At 37.5% G+C, this 19490-nt stretch overlaps 1 protein-coding gene across 3 annotated transcripts in view; it reads right to left on the bottom strand.

Annotated features, from left to right (window-relative positions):
- Positions 1-19490, bottom strand: part of LOC115246178 (uncharacterized protein KIAA1522-like) — a 312320-nt gene that overhangs the window by 250564 nt on the left and 42266 nt on the right. The gene's annotated exons all lie outside the window — the stretch shown is intronic.

Genomic DNA, 19490 nt, shown 5'->3' with positions numbered 1-19490 from the left:
AATTAAAAAAAAAAAAGAAGAGAAAACTGCGATCCAAAAATATACATCAGCTCTGTGATAATCGCAAAAAGTCTGCTCGATGAACGAGATTTTACCGCGATGCAATGACCGTTCTCGAAGCACCTTGCCCGACTCCTCTCGTCTCTTCTATTTGTCTTCTTCGTCCTCGCGGTGAAGGGCCCCGCCCGGAGTTCTACTGCGGTCACTCTTTCAGCTCGCTTCTTTTTTTTCCTCCATCTTCCTGTCCCTCTTCTTCTCTCCCTGCTTTCCCCTTCTCTCTCCCCCCCTCCCCTCCCTCGACCGCATTTCTTGGCGGCTTCCTCTTTTTGCTTCGCTCGGTCGGTCCTCCTCTCGCTTCGTCACTCTCTTCTTCATCGTCGAGAGAGACCAACGACTATCACGGATCGACGTGATTACTTATGGCTACTCCAAAGGGAGAGGGAGAGGGATACAACCTTTCCCTCCGGATGCCCCCGCGCTCCTGTCTCCCCTTCGATAGAAAGAGATTAGCGCCGTTATAAACCGGGCACAAGTTTGTCGAGGCCGATCGATCATAAGTTGAGGTCGTCGACGAAGACGAGCTGATCTTGCTCTTCGAGTTCTTCGCATTTACAACGGGGGATTACTGTCAACCGGTGATTTAGTCGTGATACGTGCTCACTGTAATTATTTCTGGATGTTCTTGTTACGAATAAAAATCGCCCGCGGATGTTTTGGTCCTCGTGTGTTTATTAATAATACCGGGAATAGCAGTCGGATATACATTTTTTTGTTAAGAGATTTCAAGCTCACGGTCATGCACCCGACAAAGTGCACACATAGAAAGTACATAGATCCCGCAACTAAATAAATCGAATAAGAGACGCGATTCTCCTCGATTAAAAATTTGCCATTATGTCTAAGCACACGTAATTAGTTAAATTCATATATCTAGTTATAGTTACTGGTCCCTTATCATTTACTAATATTATTCCCGAGCTGATTAAATATTTTTAAATGATTAAATGATTTATTAACAATCCTTCTTAAATATATATCCAGTGTAGATATACATTTTCTGTATCCTAGAAATAGCTACGAAACTATTAAGATAATTTTATGTGAGATATAATTTATCATGGAGCTTCGACAAGAATTTTTATTCGAGCAATCTCTCTTGAACAGTATAATCAGTTTCATATATTAAAGAAAAATCAACCACTTACATGCTTTTTATAAAATGAAACCTTGTTGCAATTTAACTGGCGCCTTCTGGCACATCGCGGTAGACATTACATAGCAGGTTGAATTTCAGTAATACTGTTTTCTTGCGCTACGCGAGCGAGCGAGACTCGGAATCGGTGAAAAGCATTCCAGACATTATCCTGAACACGCGCCACGTGGAGCGTGTCGCTCAATCGGCCCGAAACAAAAAGTTAAGTGTACGCGTGCATCGGCCGTAGGTAGCGACGAACATGATTCAAGCGCTGACCTATAATCAGTGAGCTCTAGCATCCGTTCGAGTAATCGATGGAATCGAATGAAAATGCACTCAATGAGAAAGATCGCAATTATCTTTTGCTATCGGTGTACGAAAAAGTACGATAAGCTATATTTTATCTGCGTCAGGTGAGCATTACGATTGCGGAAAGAAAGCAGACGGAACAAATACTTGAATTCTGTGAGGGCAATAATCGAAGATCGCATTTCCGTTTCTTCTATTTAATCTTAAAAGGCATGATATAACGATCAACGATATATGTACAATATATTTCTCTATCTCGAATTTATAAAGTCTTATTAATTTCTTTCTTTTTATTTTTAAATTTTAAAAAATTCTTAGTTATTTTTTAATTATATTCTCTAATTTTTAATTAAATATACCTAAGAGAAAACATGCTTATCTTTTGCAAATATTTTTTTCTTTCGAGATAAATTTTTTTCGTTAACTTAAGCTCCGTTGACGCGATCATCCGGATAAATCACCGTCTTCTGGAATTTATGTTACTTCAACGATGCTTCGGCGACGCTTAAATAAAACCATAATTCGCACGAAGGCGCATTTGATCTCATTAGTGGACGCAAGGAATGAACATAAAAATACACGTTGTCGATGGTTTTTTTTTTTTTTTTGACCGATCAGTCTTTCTCTTTACACGACTTCTCTAGAAACTATTATACCGGAAGTTACACAGGAGCTACAACGGGGAAGGCGCTTGTGTACCGTTTCGCCGTGTATGCGCGCTCACGCTTGTACCAGGAACACCGTAAGGATCTCTACTAAAGCGTCGCCGGTAATGTCCCGAAGACGAGTGGATCTTTTTCGATGTCACCTGCTTGTACCAGGCTTCCCCGGCAACGGTGGCCATAATGACGGACATGCCACCAGTTCCGACCATGAAGGAGAACTCGCGACACGCGCATAGTGACAAGAACCAAAATGAATATGCGTATTCGGCGTGAGTAGTACCGTAATACGAAGGTGCGTCGCACGCACCGCGGGTATTTAACGACCGACATGGCGAGTGACAATGTAACGCGTAGATGCGATGTCACGGCGAGCCGTCTCTCGAGAAATTTTACTGCAACGGAGAGATATATGAGCACCTCTTGCTGGGTAATTGTTGAGAAATAGCGAAATGTGGCTTATACTCAAAGTTAAATGAAAACTAACATTTTTGTTAAAGACGATTAATTTTCACTTGCTCATAATCTAAGATCCGCTTATTTCTAAATATGTATTTATGAGAACTTATCCAAGCATTGCACTTACCCTGATATCCCATCAAGATAATTTTCAAGTTCGAGATTACGGATGACATTTTAACGTGGAATTTTTTCTTTTAGCCATACGATTTGCTCAAAGCTTTGATAATCATCTTTTATCACCTCTTATTGCGTATGTGTTTTGATTACCTCTGGAATTTTAATAACAGGGATTGGGATAGCGCCGACAGGATGTCTGACATTCAGCAAAGTACTGCAAATACTACTTTCCGGAAATAGATCATTCGTAGATCGTTTGCGAAGTGCTCGTTTTCGCAAAAACTTCACGATAATGACATCATACTCCATTGGATTCGAGATATTTTATAATTGGCGAAAATCATAAAGATAAAGCCAATCTTGATATGTTTGCATGTCGAATATACCATAAATTTATAAAAATAGTAAATAGATATATATTTCTACAAATTTTTCTTTTTTTTTTTTTATTGTAATATTATGTTCTATTTAATTAACTGATGCATCGTGAAATAAAAATATAAAAAAAATATATTTAATTCATCTGATCATATATAAATTTTTTTAAAGTATATGTGATCTCATATGTGTAATTTCTTTTCTCTCTTTATCTTCTTATAAATAAATAATATATTTAAATTAAATTATAATATATTTCTAAATCTGTGTGATGTGCATATGAAAAAAAAAGTTTTCTTATAAAATATCCAAACATACAGATCTTTCTCATGCCGTTTTTGTGCCCTCAAAGCGAATCATCAAAGTGTAACCAATTTCTCACTGGGAATTCACGCGTAATAGAGAGAAAAACGCAAAACGTTACCGCAGCGACGACATTTCAGGAAATCGTAACTTATTTACAAGAGAGAGAACAAGAATTCTCTTCCTTATACTTCATATAAGAAGAAATTGCTGAGAATCCAGCGTTTTACGAAAATCTCGTGGCCAGATGTCCAACCATTTTAGTTTTGTGCATCTGTCGTTGCAGTTACACGAGAAAGACAGTGGAAGAAAAGTGGCGGTAAAATTTTTAGAGGTCACGAAAAATGCATTCGTGTTCTCTGCTGCGTGAAATAAAAAGACATCTAAAAAAAAAAAAAAAAAAAAAAAAAAAGAAAAGAGGGAGAGAGAGAACAAAAACACATCCTTTGGAGAGGACATGTCCTCGTGTTCTCGTAGCGAGGTGTCTACCATCTCTCGGCTTCCTCCGAAATCGGTAGCTCGATCGAAAAGAGAAAGCGAACGGAACGGCCACGCGGGCAAGATAAGAGCTCACCGACTAGAGCGTTTGACGCGGCTCGCCTAATTGCGATCTCTCGATCGCTGTCGTTGCCAAACAAGGAAGTCGCCGCTGTCTTATTGGCTGCCAATGCCTCGGTCTGACCCTTCGATACGTGCTCCTACAACACCCATGCGCTTTACATCGCTCCGGCTGAATAAATCCGCGACAGTTTCACGCACGAAACGACAAATGGCGCGATATTGCAAATTAATCGAGTTCGCTGACATTGCATTTGTCATAATACTTTTCTAAATTGCATTAAAATATTAAAATTGCGTCAAATCGAGTTTTTATGTTCAAATTTAAAATTTATAAAAGTATGAGAAAGATAATAAATATTATATCTCAAATATAATATTATTTAATTAATATATGTCTTATTTAAGTTAAAGCACTCTGTTAATTTTTTAGTCAACACTTCACTACGACTTATATACATAAGTTAAATTATTTTAATTTTTAATTTTATAAATGTATAAGTTTTTTATAATGAATCTCTCTCTTTGCAATTTCGTATCGAGACAAGTATTGCGTATCGCGGGTACGTCATTATTGCACTATTACTTGGTAATGTAATTGTCGATATCAGGATAACAAAAGCGTGTCAATAATTAATCGCTATCAAGGCGGAGATTAATCAATTTTGTTAATACGTGGCAAACACGTGGCTCGTCCAAGCATTAAGTTACAGCTCTGTAACCCATAGCCCGAGTCTCCTCTCGCCTCCGCAATTGTCGGTTCTCTCTCGTATTAATTAACTCTATTGAGATCCCACTTAAGATATCATTGTCTCGCGCGCGCGGAGTTTACGTTTCAACGAAAAACAAGACAGACCAGTTAAAAAGCCGCCAACGTTGTTTCCACGGGATCCGGATAATCGGCAAGATTACCTTTGGTAATTTCACAACGTGAGCTCAGTTTTTGCTCAAAATGAAGTAAGTACGTTCCTTCATTCTTTACGTTCCTTCTTTACATATAAAAAGAGATTATCGCGTCGTAATTTACATGGAAGCATCGAGCTATAATAATGAAAAATAAAATGAAATTACGTTCTATACTTCGTGCTAATTTTTTATTAAATTAAAATAAAAGGATAAAGACAAGATTTATAAATTTTTCTTAAGAATTTAATAAAATATATAATTATATACTCTATATCTCTTCAGCTATATATCCAATTGAATATTGCAGCTAATAGGCATTAATATTTGCACGTAAAAAAGTTAAAATTTTAAAAAGTGCATCGATGAATTATACTTTTAACCCGAAGTGAGAATGCGACGATATAACATTAAATGATGAACGAATCGATCAAGAATAATCGCGGCATAGTTCGCGGCCATCCGTTCTCTCTTTTGCCGCGAGAACGAGGTGCTGAGCGTTTCCAATAAATCGATGAATGTTCGTCAAACCGGACATCAAGAGTCAATCGATTATCATCGCGAAGCATGCAGCCGCACTTGCGGCTGATTTAAACGAGCCCGGTGAGAAACAGGATCGCCCTGAATACCGTCTGTCACGGTCAATGATTCTGCGGCGATTTCCGTAATAGAGGCAAGAAGGCGAACAAACGATCCGCGCGCTGTCCATCAATCCTAAAACACGCGCCGCATCAGCGAGAACCTATAGAGGGAAGAGATCCCGATGATTGCGATCGCCTCCGACGATATATAATCACCAATCATCATAAAACAGAAGATCGACAAGATTGACCAGGAGAGATCGGCGGCGAGCGCCGGCAGTCGTCACGTTCGAAGGAAATAAACCGCCAAGGTGCGATAATATAATTATGATCCGGCTCTGGCGAAGTTTCCGTAAAGTCCATCAAGTAGACTATTTACGGTTAACATAAATTTAAGTAAGTGGCATCTTACAAACGGTAAATTTACGAATCATTTATCTTTTGACGCTAACATGTCCAGAATCTTGGATAATTTAGAATAATATATTCTAGTGTATATGCAGTTTCTCGTTCTCTCTCTTCTTTTCTTTTTATTTTTTTAAATAATAACAGCAATAATAAAAGCAATATTATTTTTTTTATTTTTTTATTTTTTTTTATTTGGTACAAGCAAGTATCTGGGTAAATTGTACGATTAAAAATAATTATTCGATATTATGTAAAATATCTAGGTTTTAAAATCACGTGAGCCTATCGAGGTGGAAAAAAGGAACGGTAAAAAAATTGAAAGATCTTTCGATGGTCGACACGGCAGTCTGAGACCCCGGATAAGGGGTTAACCGAGCGAGGCACAATTACGCTCGAACGCCGCGTGAAATCGCGCAGGTGTATACACTCGAGAGCACCTAATTAAAGGTTTAACGACGACGATGCCTACATTAGCACTCTCTCTAACCGATTACGATCATCGCGATTGAATTTTCGAAAGCCGGCGCGAAGCTTTGACGTCGATCGCGAAAAATCGCGGTTTTGCAAAATTGCTCCGGGTATAAAAAAAAAAAATATACGATAAGATTATATAATATACATTAAGATTTAATTCTTGTGAAGCTGTTTGATTAATCCTAGAAAACGGTACTCCCACACGATTCAGAATCAATCAGAATAATTATGACATTCGAGAAAATATGACCATTTTCAAGAGTATGATTGATAGTTATTGAATCTTATATTTATTAGATAATCATATGTTACATCTATTGAATAGATAGCTATCATTCTTGAGAAAAAGAATTTTATAGCCATTATTGAGAATTCACAAATTGAAAATTATTATAGTATCACGATTATATTTTGTCGAACGCCGCGTGAAATCGCGCAGGTGTATACACTCGAGAGCACCTAATTAAAGGTTTAACGACGACGATGCCTACATTAGCACTCTCTCTAACCGATTACGATCATCGCGATTGAATTTTCGAAAGCCGGCGCGAAGCTTTGACGTCGATCGCGAAAAATCGCGGTTTTGCAAAATTGCTCCGGGTATAAAAAAAAAAAATATACGATAAGATTATATAATATACATTAAGATTTAATTCTTGTGAAGCTGTTTGATTAATCCTAGAAAACGGTACTCCCACACGATTCAGAATCAATCAGAATAATTATGACATTCGAGAAAATATGACCATTTTCAAGAGTATGATTGATAGTTATTGAATCTTATATTTATTAGATAATCATATGTTACATCTATTGAATAGATAGCTATCATTCTTGAGAAAAAGAATTTTATAGCCATTATTGAGAATTCACAAATTGAAAATTATTATAGTATCACGATTATATTTGTTTTTTTCAGATTACCTTATACATCGCAACTAATAATCTCATCGAAATCATACAGAAACTTGGCAAAAGAGAAAGCCACGAAAATGCCACGATAAATTACTATATTTCGTATTGTTTAATGTGATATTTCGTTAACGAGTAGTCTCGTAACATTTATGCCGACGTTAGACAGGTGCCAGCGATAAGGAGTGAATTTCATCTTCGTGCCGTGGCAATTGAAGACCACCCTGAAATAACGCGCCGGAACCAGCAACAAGCGGTTGATGACAGTCATCGCCGTTCATGATTATGCACTATTGTGTAAACGATCCACGCGCACAAGTAGCCAGAAATCTCACCTTGCTGTTCTAATATCAGTAAAGTACAACTAATTATTTTGCAAATTATTACTTCAATAAAACTGAATGCACAGTTGATGAAAATATCTATTTAATTAGATTTAAGATATACAATCTTGTAATAAAAATGTGCAAATAAAAATAGAAAAAAATAATTTAAAAAATTCATTTTATACAAAGTTTAAAATTAATTTCAAAATTATTGTCATAAATTGTCATTTTAATTTTCTACGCAAAATAATTTGAAAATTATCATTAGACACAGGCAGATGATAATCTTCCGAAATATGTATCCTATTGATGTATGATTTTTTGTCTTAGTTTATCGGTCCCCTACACGCTCCTAAAGTTTTGACATTTAAATTGGGGACACCCTGTATATAGTGATAAAAGATAGTGTAAGTCAATTACGATAACAGAAACAATCGGTTATATCGTAGTAATCAACCCTCCCCCTCCTGCTCTCCTTTTCTATCGCGAGTAGCATATAATAACGAGTGGCATATAATCTTTTATTTTTCTCTCGCGAACGGAAAGGACCAACTTCCAGGAAACACACGTTGCACGTCGTGCCGGGTCCCTCGTGGCCGAGTAAAATTATTATGAGAGCCGGTTACGTATGTAAGAGCCGTGGCAAGATGGTGTTCGCTCGCTTGTCGCCGCCCCGAGCAACTAACCTTCCTGTTGTTGCATGACCCGTGCCTTCTTCAGCATCCTCCGTTCACCTCTCCTCTCCACCGTCTCTTTTTATACTATCTTCTTTGTTCTCTCTCTCTCTCTCTCTCTTTCTTTCTTACCTGCCGAAGACACATGTCGAGTACGACCACTTGTACACAAAATACCGACATTATTCACATACATAAATAGTGTATATAAACAGTGATACGCACGCGAGTAGATTTCTCTAGAAAACGACGCACGCACGTTAATTATTTCAGGACAAAAGTTTCAATTCATATTTCGCCGTATTTATTAACTTTATGGAAATCGAAAATGATAAATGAATTCCGAAAACGAATCTTGACATAGAATATATTATTGGCAATTATTTTAATTATTCCAACATAACAATAACTAACGTTTCCTTTACTGATTAATTTTTTGATTAATTCTTTTTTTTATTTTTCTTTATTAAAAATGTAGAGTCAATAAATTTAGCCATTTATATAAATAATTAAAAAAAAAAATTCTTTTCTTGCAAATTAAAATTTAAAATTAATAAGAACTTTAAATCGCATGAATATAAAAAAACTGCGAGAAGGATACGCCACTGAACGCGAATGACCTCGTAATCAAGAAGGGCTGGCATCATTATTCGGGAACGTTTCATTGAGAGAGGCAGGTCTCTGTCAGGCTGACGTGCTCGTTCTTCCCGACTCTCGAACCCGGTTATTCGTTCCTCGATGTCATCGGTGCCTTGGGCAACCATATCCTTCGCGCACACAGCTGACCTCGGTGGACCTCTAAGAAGCCCAACCCAGTCTACCAACCCACCGACCCACCAAGCCCACCATTAGTAACCTACTCCGTTACCGCCGACGATCAAGACGATTTCGATTCGCCGCTCGTCCGTCCTTCCTCGCGAACGGCAACGATGCATTAAAGTAATAATACGTCAAAGAAGACCACGTAAAAATACTTATTTCACGTTATTCCCGTGTACGAAACACCAGGGGGGAGAGGGTGTCGCGACTACCTGTTTTTTTTTTAAATACGCTGCATCGATTATCTTATCAGTTTGCGCATCACAAAATTCTTAGCGCATCGAAATCGATCGTAAAACATTTTATATAGGATGGTTATTCATAATATAATTAACTCTGTCAATCACATGTGGTTTTCTGGACAAATCTCAGAATAGATCTTAAAGTGTCTGAGCAGTTTACTAATTTAAAGAAACTATTTAATCGTGTCTTGATGTAATCTCCAGCATAATTTGTTTTATGTAAATTTAGATTGGCGCTCAAGAATGTTATTGCTTGAAATTGCCAATGTCATAATTTCGTGAAACATTTTATTCGCATTATTAGATTTTACGATCAACACGAGAGTCGATATTATGACGCTGAAATCCGTATTTTTATTATATTTTTAAGCCAATCAGAATTATGTGCAGGATATTAATATATGATATTACCTTCAAGCGCATTTCGCTGCCGCGGTTCTCGTCGCGATTCGTGAATGAAGGTGAAACGAGCACGGAAAATATTCATAAATCTATCCGACATGCGGGATATCTTAATTACCCGCGTATAAAGTCGCTATATACAAAGAATCAGCGCCCAACCGGCCGATTTCAACACGATTTACTGTGATAACGTTACCGCTTTTCTCTATAATTTTATATTTACGTAAGCTCACTCCGCGAATACTTGAAGGTAAGTATTAGACCAATTAATATAACGTGTATCAGATAAATATTATCTGAAAGAAGCGCTACTGTAAAATGAAATAGTTTGATATATTCATATTTTTCATGTACACACAGCATCTTTTCACACATAAAATTGCAACAAAATTTAAATTGTTGACAGATTTCTATTGAAAAATAAATCAACTGCGATACGAAATTGTATCATGAATAAGAATAAAAAACATTAATCAAACAGCAATATTTATATAATTTTATTTATTTCTAAAAAAGATGAATTTATGCATTCCTCAAAATATATTATAATAACAAAAAGATTAAAATTTCTTGCAAACGTCTATATTTTTTTCAACAAAACAATATTTATATGTTAAAATTAATATATTGTAAATCTAGTATATACCTAAAGAAAATTTTATTAATTTTCTTTTCATTCACGATTTACTAAAATACTATTTTCAAAGAGAGAGATAATTGTCTAAACGAAAATCTTTATCTAAAAAGGAAAATCTCTCTCCGCCAGAAAATTCAAAGATAGCCAAAGGGCAGGAAGTAGTAAAACTTGATTTCATGATTTCGCATAAATTATCGGCAAGGGTATCTCGCGTGAGCTCGCGGACGTTATGGAGAAAGGCTACACGAGAAAGAGAGAGAAGCGCAGGATGGGAAATATTAATAATTCCATTCACGAGACGCCCGATGTATCCCACATCTTTATTCTCGCGGAATTTGATAGCTCGAGGCAATGCTATATCGGTTGGCACCGAGTTTCCGGAGATGTCAAGCGCATCCTGACCATAATTTTCTGATAACGTTATAGACTTAACAAAATTTAATACCTATTATTAACTGTCATCTTTTAATCACACAGAAACATCAACGTCCTCAACAAAGCATAAATTAAAGAAAGAAAAATTTAATTGCAAAATTTTATATGCGTGTTTTACACTGTTTTAATTATCAAAATGTGATACGCTGTATATAATCTCTGTCAAGAGTTGCCGGGGATATCTACTTCCGGATAGTGAATTTACTCGTTATCATGTTACTCCCACAAATGAAAATATCGATCATGTTTGATCGCGACCGTCGATACTATCGATATACGCGCTCAAAGAAACGATGCTAGGAGAGGCACGACTGACACCTCGAGTATCATTTGAAGCGATACGACTCTCTCATTTACATATTATGCTTACATTTTCCAGCGTCCTCGTGTACAACGCGGAGGCCGCGCGATTGTTATCCGCGAACAGTTCGTTGCGGGCGCGCCTTTGTGCGTCGCAATTTTCTCGAGTACGAAGCGGGACTCTTAAAGCAGATAACAGGATGCGGAATATTAATCATTCCATTCACCTGATATCCGCGATCATTTATACAGCCGCGTTCGCTCGCGCGTAGTGCCGATCAACAACGCGCGCGCGCGCGCGCGGGCGATTAAACGGCCGCGATTGGACGCGATGGAGTAATAAAATTTTCACGATTTCGAATAAATTACCGCAACCGGGCACCCGGTGGGCATTGGCCGACGGCGGATACAAATAACGGATGTTTTTCCGCGAACGACACTATTTGCGCCGTCTTAATTCCGCTCTTGGTAGCGCGCGCCGCTATAAAACAGACGATAAAGCGCGCTCTCGGCCTCGGATCGACGCGGTTCACGGGGTCATAAACGCCAAAGTTAATAAGCCGGTGATACGAGTGAAATACAATGACGTCGTTCTAACGGTGCGATTTGCATATCGGCACAATGCAGGAACAATGCGCAAATTGCGCTCTTGTCGATAGTCTGCTTGTACAAGCGTGTTTCTTATGGTTAGCTACCCCCATAGAATATTATCGCGACATATATGCATGCATCACCCGAAAATGTTTTCAACAGGAGTTATTTTAGTCGATTTTAGTCGAGTATATGTAAATAAAAGCAAAAATTCAATCAGAGAATTGAAATAAATAATGATTTTTTTTTTTGCTTAATCGCATCAATGGAAATGCAACATTTAGCTTAAAGTATATTTTTTTTGCATCTATATATAACATGTAAAAAATTGAATTTATTGTAAGAATCTAAGAAAATAAGAGAAAAAAAATATTGTAAAAAGGGGGATAATGTATAAAAGCGTAAAAATATAAAAATGCAAAGATATAAACCGAAAATTATCCTAAACCGCAAGGATTATGAATAAATAAACATATAAAATTAAAATTTTAATATCGAATATTTCTGCTCGATTGTAATATATATAAATGATATAACTTTGATATTTATAAATAAAAAAAACATCAAGAGAGAGAAACTGGTAGAGAAAAAGAGAGGACGTTAAACTCATTCTTCCTCTCGATATCTTAATTCTTCGAAAGTGTTGAAGAGGTCATGTTACAGGTCCGGCTTGCATGCCGCCGTGGTTTCAGAGTTCTTGCTCCAGAAGGAGAGAAGGAGGCTGCGGCGCGTAGCTGACATCGACTAATGGTAGACCGAGGCCTCGCGAAGGGTGCGCGATATAAACTCGACTGGACACGAGTAAACTGGCTCGTTCCGTTTTCTCGTTTACACGTGGCTGGCAGAGAGTTTTGTCCCGCGAATTGATCGGTACACAAAGCCGGGACACGATGCGGGGTAGACGCGGGACGTCGGATCAGTCGTTAAGAGAAACCGGACTCTGGCCGATGGCTTCAATGAACCGCGACGATTCGAGCACATCGGTCGGAGATCGACCTTTTTGTACACGAACCGCGACCTATGCACCGATCAACTGATAATCACGAGTTTATCAAAACTTGTTTCTTAGCTTAAATTGATTTTACTAATAAAACAGCCTGTTTAAATCACGAAAAGTAACTCACTAAATAAAAATAAAAATAAAAATATACAGAGTGTCCCACGCTCCTAAAGTTTTGACATTTAAATTGGGGACACCCTGTATAAATAAAATAAAATAAAAATAATTAAATTAAATTAAATAACGTTTAAATATCGCATTAAATAAGAAGCCCGCCAAAATATATATTTGCTTCTTCTTCAAAATTTTTTTCCCGGCGACAATCTACCGATAAATAATGAAAATAATAAAATAATGAAAATATTATCGATTCATAGTTCTGGAGAAGGATATTGTTAAGCGGCGAAAGAAGGCTTCCTTGCTACATTTTATATTAAGACCGCATCATCCGCCTGATCTTTGTTCCGCAGCATCCGTATCAACGCCGCGCGGCCGGCTGGTCGTTTTTATTCGATGCTCACGATTGCCTGACCGATAACGCGTATATCCGAGTAAGCATCAGAGTCTCGAGATAGCACCACCATCTGGAACATCCAGCGAGGACCACCATCGTCCGTAACATCATCCAGCGACCGGGCAGCATCCTTTACCCGAGACCTGGCTGCGTATTGTATTGCACCGGGAGATCCCGCGCGCAATTACTTCTGCATTTCTTCATGAGAACGGCGCTTTATTAATGTCTTTATTCGCGACGTCCGCGGGTTATTTCTCGCCGTCGGGTCATCGAGAGTCTGCATCAATTTTCTCAAACACGGCGCCGTTAAATCGCGTGTCAATCATACAGTCGCACGTGTTCGCTCCAACTTTTCATTAATTGCATTTATCGTTCTGAATACTGCGCATATTATGAAAGCGCGAACTGAATCATTTAAAATGCGGTCGAAGGTGTGTATAGATGATCCGTTTAAAGTGGATTATTCATCGTGAATTAGCATACAAATGCGTTGCGCAGAAATATTCCGCGATATAATTTGTCATAGAGTTGTCAGTTCGACATATTGTTATTTAAAAATACAACGCGATTATAAATGATATGTCACAACAATAAAAATAGAAATAATTCTGCTAGAATTTCGCTATTGCCTGTCATTGTTAGAAAGAGAAAGAGGAATACATATAATCTTTTAGAAAAAAGATTTAAAAATATTGATCAAATAAAAATTTTTAAGAGACAGCTAATAAATATCTATACGACAAAATAGATCAAATGTATTAACACTTTCTACAAACAATTTATAGAAAGCGGAAGAGGCACGTTTTGTTATTTATTCAATATAACATATAATAATTCTCGTCGTGCCGGCCTGGATCTGTCTGGTTTCATTGTGCGCGGAAGCATCGATTGATCGTGATGCAACAGATGCATCGCGCTACCACTACACGCGGTAGGAAAGTGCAGAAGGCACGTTCTCGGGGCAATCAATGAGCGATTATCGTAATTACGCTCGCGATTAACGGTTCGTGCTCGGCTTCGCCTCCTTGACGCCCGCAAATGCGCTCGTCTGCCTCACAACGCTGCGGAAGGGAGACTTTCTAATATCTCGCCGATGTTGAATTTATCGCCGACACTGATTCACCGAGCAAGTGTTTCGAACGTTATAATCCACAGGTCATTTATACACACGAAAATCACCATTATATATATACGTAAAAATATTTGAAAGATAAAAAAATATACCAAAAAAAATATAATTATTTAATATCTTTACGAAATGATATATACAATTATAAATCGCGCAAAACTTGAAAAAAGAATTTATTATATCAAAATTAAATATCTTGAAAAAATACTCGTATATATTAAAGGAATGGATGCCATGCAATTATTTATATGAATTATATTTATTTTTTCACATCGTAAATCTCTTCAAAAAAAAAAAATAAACTTAATCATCCTTCGATCTAAATATATTCAGTGTTCATCAAAGAATGGAGTTCGCAGCTTTCTTACGAGAAATGATTATCTTCATCGCAAAACTTTCTATGGATATCCTAGTAACGCATAGGCGAGGTCAGAGCCACTTATCTCCATCGTGCATCCTTCTCTAACACGCTCCCTCTATCTAGAGCACATCACAGTACCTTCACTGTCGGAAAGCAGCTATCAATTTTTCGATCGCGCGTAAAAGCAGCCGTGAAACGAGCCGCGCGCTCAATTTCGTGAACGAGCGAGCTGCACCCTTGTCAATCCCCCCTCCCCCTTCCCTTCCGCACGCCAAAGAAATATTGAAATTCCCTGCCTCTCCTCGAACGCGGAAGGTGAGCCTCATCGAAAGTGATTTATACCCGCACGCTTTGCGATTAATCTCCGCTCGGCGATTGATTTTAATATCACGATAATGCACGCCAGGTTACGCTCCATCGACGATTTCGCGTGTTTGTTTCTGCTCGAACAACCGCGCCGCTGTTATTTTTCCTGCCCACGTTGCTAGTAACGATTAGGATATGTATCGATTAACAATGACGTAAACATATGTCGTGCCTGAGAAGATGGATACTGTACAGATCCATTATCTAATTTCAATGACCGGGTTAACGTTTTTGACAAGCGTCCAAAGATTAAGCATTTTCTCTTAAAAATATATATAGTTAATATAACATAAATTCTAATTACATTTTAATTTCGAGTTTAATTGCCAAGTAAATCTTGATAGCTCGTAAATTGGCTCGTGATACCCTACAAACGTATAAAGAGAAGCAAGAGAATACACACATACATATGCGTCTATTTAATATATCGATATATAAAGACACATCCGCCGGAAAATGATCGCCTGTACGAAATTTACGAGACATTTATCGAAGTGTGCTCGCAACGAGGAATCAATGAAGACGAACACGGATAAAAGCAACGACAGGTGGAAAGAGGAACCATCTAAAAAGCGTGTAACTTTGCGCATTAAGCGCTACCGCGCTCAACGGTAATGGGAAAAATACGCGGTTGTAAATAACTGCGGCTACTCGCGCGAAGAATCCTCATTAGCATCATATAACGCCGACATAAGTTATAGCGTTTAATAATAGAGGCATCCCTAGACTATGCCGAGAAATAGAAAAAAATCGCACGTTCCGTGTGAGCAGAGGCGGAAGAAGGCTCGTAGAAACGAGTAACACAGAATTAAAGAAAAGAGAAATATATTTTATTGACAAATTTATTATTATTAATTTAATTTAATATATATTTTATATAGTAATTTTTAAATCTGTGTACTTAAAACAGTAGTCAACATTTCTGTATCTTTCCACGAAAATCTAAACTAAAAGAAAAACGCGTAAAGATCTAGAATCCAGAATATAAACTCAATAGTTTTAGACAATTTTCAAGTTTTTTTTTTTTTTAATTTCTCTTATACTTTGGAAAAGGAAGTATAAGGAATTAGAGAAATTAAAAGATACTCTCTCGCCACTGCGAGGATAAATGAGCGCAAACGAGCGGACGCCACTGCCGCGCCGGAAAGCGTGTTTCGAGTCTGGATCCGCTATGTAAGTATACGACGAAGAAATAATGAAAAGCCGAGCGATAAATAATGCATTGGCTACCGCGGGAGGCATATAACTCATTCCACGGGAATATAGCCCCCGTATCGAGGTCCGACAGTTCACCGCGCCGTCTTTCTCTCTCTCTTTCTCTATCTTTCTTCTTTTACCTTCTCTTTCACCTCCGCCTCTGCCTCTTCTTCTTCCTTTGGTCCAATCGCCCTCCGCCTCTTCACGACGGATTCTCTACCTGCCATAAATCCGAACGCTACCATCCGAGGCTCTAATTGCATTATAAATTGTGTATGCCCCTGCACATCCTGTAGACCGCATAGTGCAACGCGCTGCAACCATCGTATCGAATCAACGCTTCCAAGATGCCGAACGCGTCTATCAAAAATTAAAAAAAAAAAATCGCGGTCGAATACGAAAATCTCGTAAAAATTTCTCGACCGAAAAATACCGGTCTCAAACGAAAATCGTAACGTTTCCATTATCAATTGCAATTTCGGATAGTCACTGTTCTCAAGTGCACTCTGGATGCAGATTCCCGCGTTACGTTTCTATTGCGACTGACAGTTACGATAAAAGCCAGTGGTATCTTACAGCGGAAAAGAGTAGTTGTCAAAAAATCGACAAATATGCGTGTGCTTATCAAGATTGTGTATCACAAGCAATGTTGCAGGATAGTATCATAGACAAGTACGATACGATAAAGATAATTTATAGCACGACTCAGATATAGTAAGCCGGCTCATTTTCGCCCACGCACGGTGGCTGTGGCGATTCATTGAGACGGTAGCGACTGTAGTCATTTACATATTAATTTCATCGGCGTAAAGATTAATATGTAAATTAGTAGATCGACTCTGGAGACGAATGATTTACCGTTGCTCGGAAAACAACACGCGCACGTAGCTATCTCGACAAGCGAAGGAAAGATTTTTAACGACAACCTTCGTCATCCGCGAATGATTTACGGGAACAATGTTAAACTATAAACATGTGGTACATTGTTGCACGCAAGCGAGACTCTGTAAGAAAAGAACGCGAAGCTATAAAGTAAAATGCAAATATCAATCTACTAGATTCAATCAAGCGGATAACAAATTCGGAACAAAATCGCAGGTAATAACAAGCAAAATTATTTTTAATACATCATTCCTTGCGCCCATTCCGTATTAGATGGAATAAAATATCAATTAGCAACAAAGTTGTACTAGGATTTGAAAAAATAAGTTCACATGTAGGATAAAATTATTAATTTATTGCTAATCTGTAGCTGTAATATTAAATTTATTGATCCAATTAGCGAAAGATCGATATTAAAAATGGATTGATATACGAGAAGCAAGAGTATCATTTCGTAAAAATTCATGAATAGAATAATTAAAAATTCCAGCTTTATTGACATTTTATAAAACAATTATATTGTGCAAAAAATTTTTTAAATTCATATATAATGAAAACTTTATAGAAAATGAAAGAATATGCTCAATACTATACAAGAATTATTTTAAAATAAACAGAACTTTTAAAAATCGGTCAGCATCTCTTCTCGATAAAATGGTACATAGACGCGTTTTATCGTGATTATTCCACATTTAAATTGACATTTATTATTAATTGTTCAAAGAAGCACTCTTCCTAGAACTCGCATAAAATTATCAATTTTTGAAAATTTAACAAAAAATGAAAAGAAGAATATTGATGTGAGAGATTATGAGACGCTGTAAACTTGACGTCTCAATTTGTTTTGAATCATTTTTTAACGACCAGAATTATTTGTTCAAAGTATCAAGAATTCTATAAATTATTTATGAGTTTTCACGAAATGATATGCGCCCGCTTCACACATACAATTGATATTAAAAAATTAGAAAAGATACTAGAAAGAGATACTAGAAAAAAAAAGTAATTAGAATATTATTATACTTAATCTTTTAATTATTTACATCAAGTACTCTCGTTTCTATTTGCACGAATTTTAATAAGTCTAATATTTTCTCCTCACGAAAATCGTGATTTCAGATTGTAATATCTTTGCTCTTTGCACGGAATGAAATTCAAAAAGCCGGAATTATCGCGCAGCATCGAGAGGAAAGGTCTCGGTACTCTTGAATGAATCCTATTGCCAAGGCAGCGTGTAGTGTATCTCCGCGCACTTCTAGGCTGCCTACTCAATGGGCAGATCGTTAGATAGAATCAGAGCCCCGGACTGGCCCTATAAATCCTTCGCGGGCACAATTATATAGAGGATGCAGGGATTATTGTTACAGAGGCCGGAGAGAGAGAGCCACTCGATCGCGGCTTTTGTACGTATACGGCTCCGCCGCGCGGGGATTGCCCTCATAAATATATTCAAGACCCATTATGCGAGCCTAAGGACGTTGATAACGTAATAATGAGAGCATGAGCTAATGAGACGCGCGCTGAAAATTCATCCGGTAATCTCGATTGACGTCGGAGAGACCTTCCTTCGCGTCAAGCTCTTTTAATATCACCATATATATATATATGTATATATGTGTGTATGTGTGTTGGCCAACTGATTCTTCATTATTTATCGTGGTTTCGAGAGCGCGCGGATCCGCCCTCTCCAAATCATCATCGTGTTTATAGTTTATAGCATAAGCAGTATGAGTATCATCATTAATAGTGCTCGTATCTGCGCCATCGTTCGTTCTAATCATGCGCGGATTAAATATATTTAGATTCTTTAGCGCTATCGTTAGCGAATATCACGATGATTACGCATGCAACTTGCGTCGCAAATTTGTTTTTAACATTTTTAAATAATAAACGAGTATATTTGAGATACATTTAAATATCGCGGCTTTTCCATCTCTCTTTTTTACATAAAATTTCATATTATTGAAAACATAACAAATAGTTACTCCAACAAGCTATCAGTCTTGTATCAGATATTGTAAAAGTATAGCAAACATATATATATACAGCTTGATATATATATAAAGTCATCGTCTCGGGAATAACAGACGGACGCGTCGATAAATTTCTCCGTTCGGCAGAGATCGTTATAGGGGACGTAAAATATCGAAACTCGGAGCAGTAATTTGAAATAATTAACTTTATGGTGTTTTTGGTCGAGTATAAAAGCTACTGATCAATTAGTCAACTCGCGCACGTTCGTGTACGCGTGACCGTGCGTTGACACGCGATTCCAGTATTCTTTCGAGAAAATAATTTCGTGCTTTCAATAAATGAAACCAGTTCTGTCGCATTTCGCCGTGCCAGGAAACGC

The sequence above is a fragment of the Formica exsecta genome, unplaced genomic scaffold (genome assembly GCF_003651465.1).
Source record: "Formica exsecta isolate Colony F162 unplaced genomic scaffold, ASM365146v1 scaffold14, whole genome shotgun sequence".
Lineage (NCBI taxonomy): Eukaryota > Metazoa > Arthropoda > Insecta > Hymenoptera > Formicidae > Formica > Formica exsecta.
Note: the sequence above shows the minus strand (reverse complement) of the source record. Positions and strands in the feature narration are given on the sequence as shown.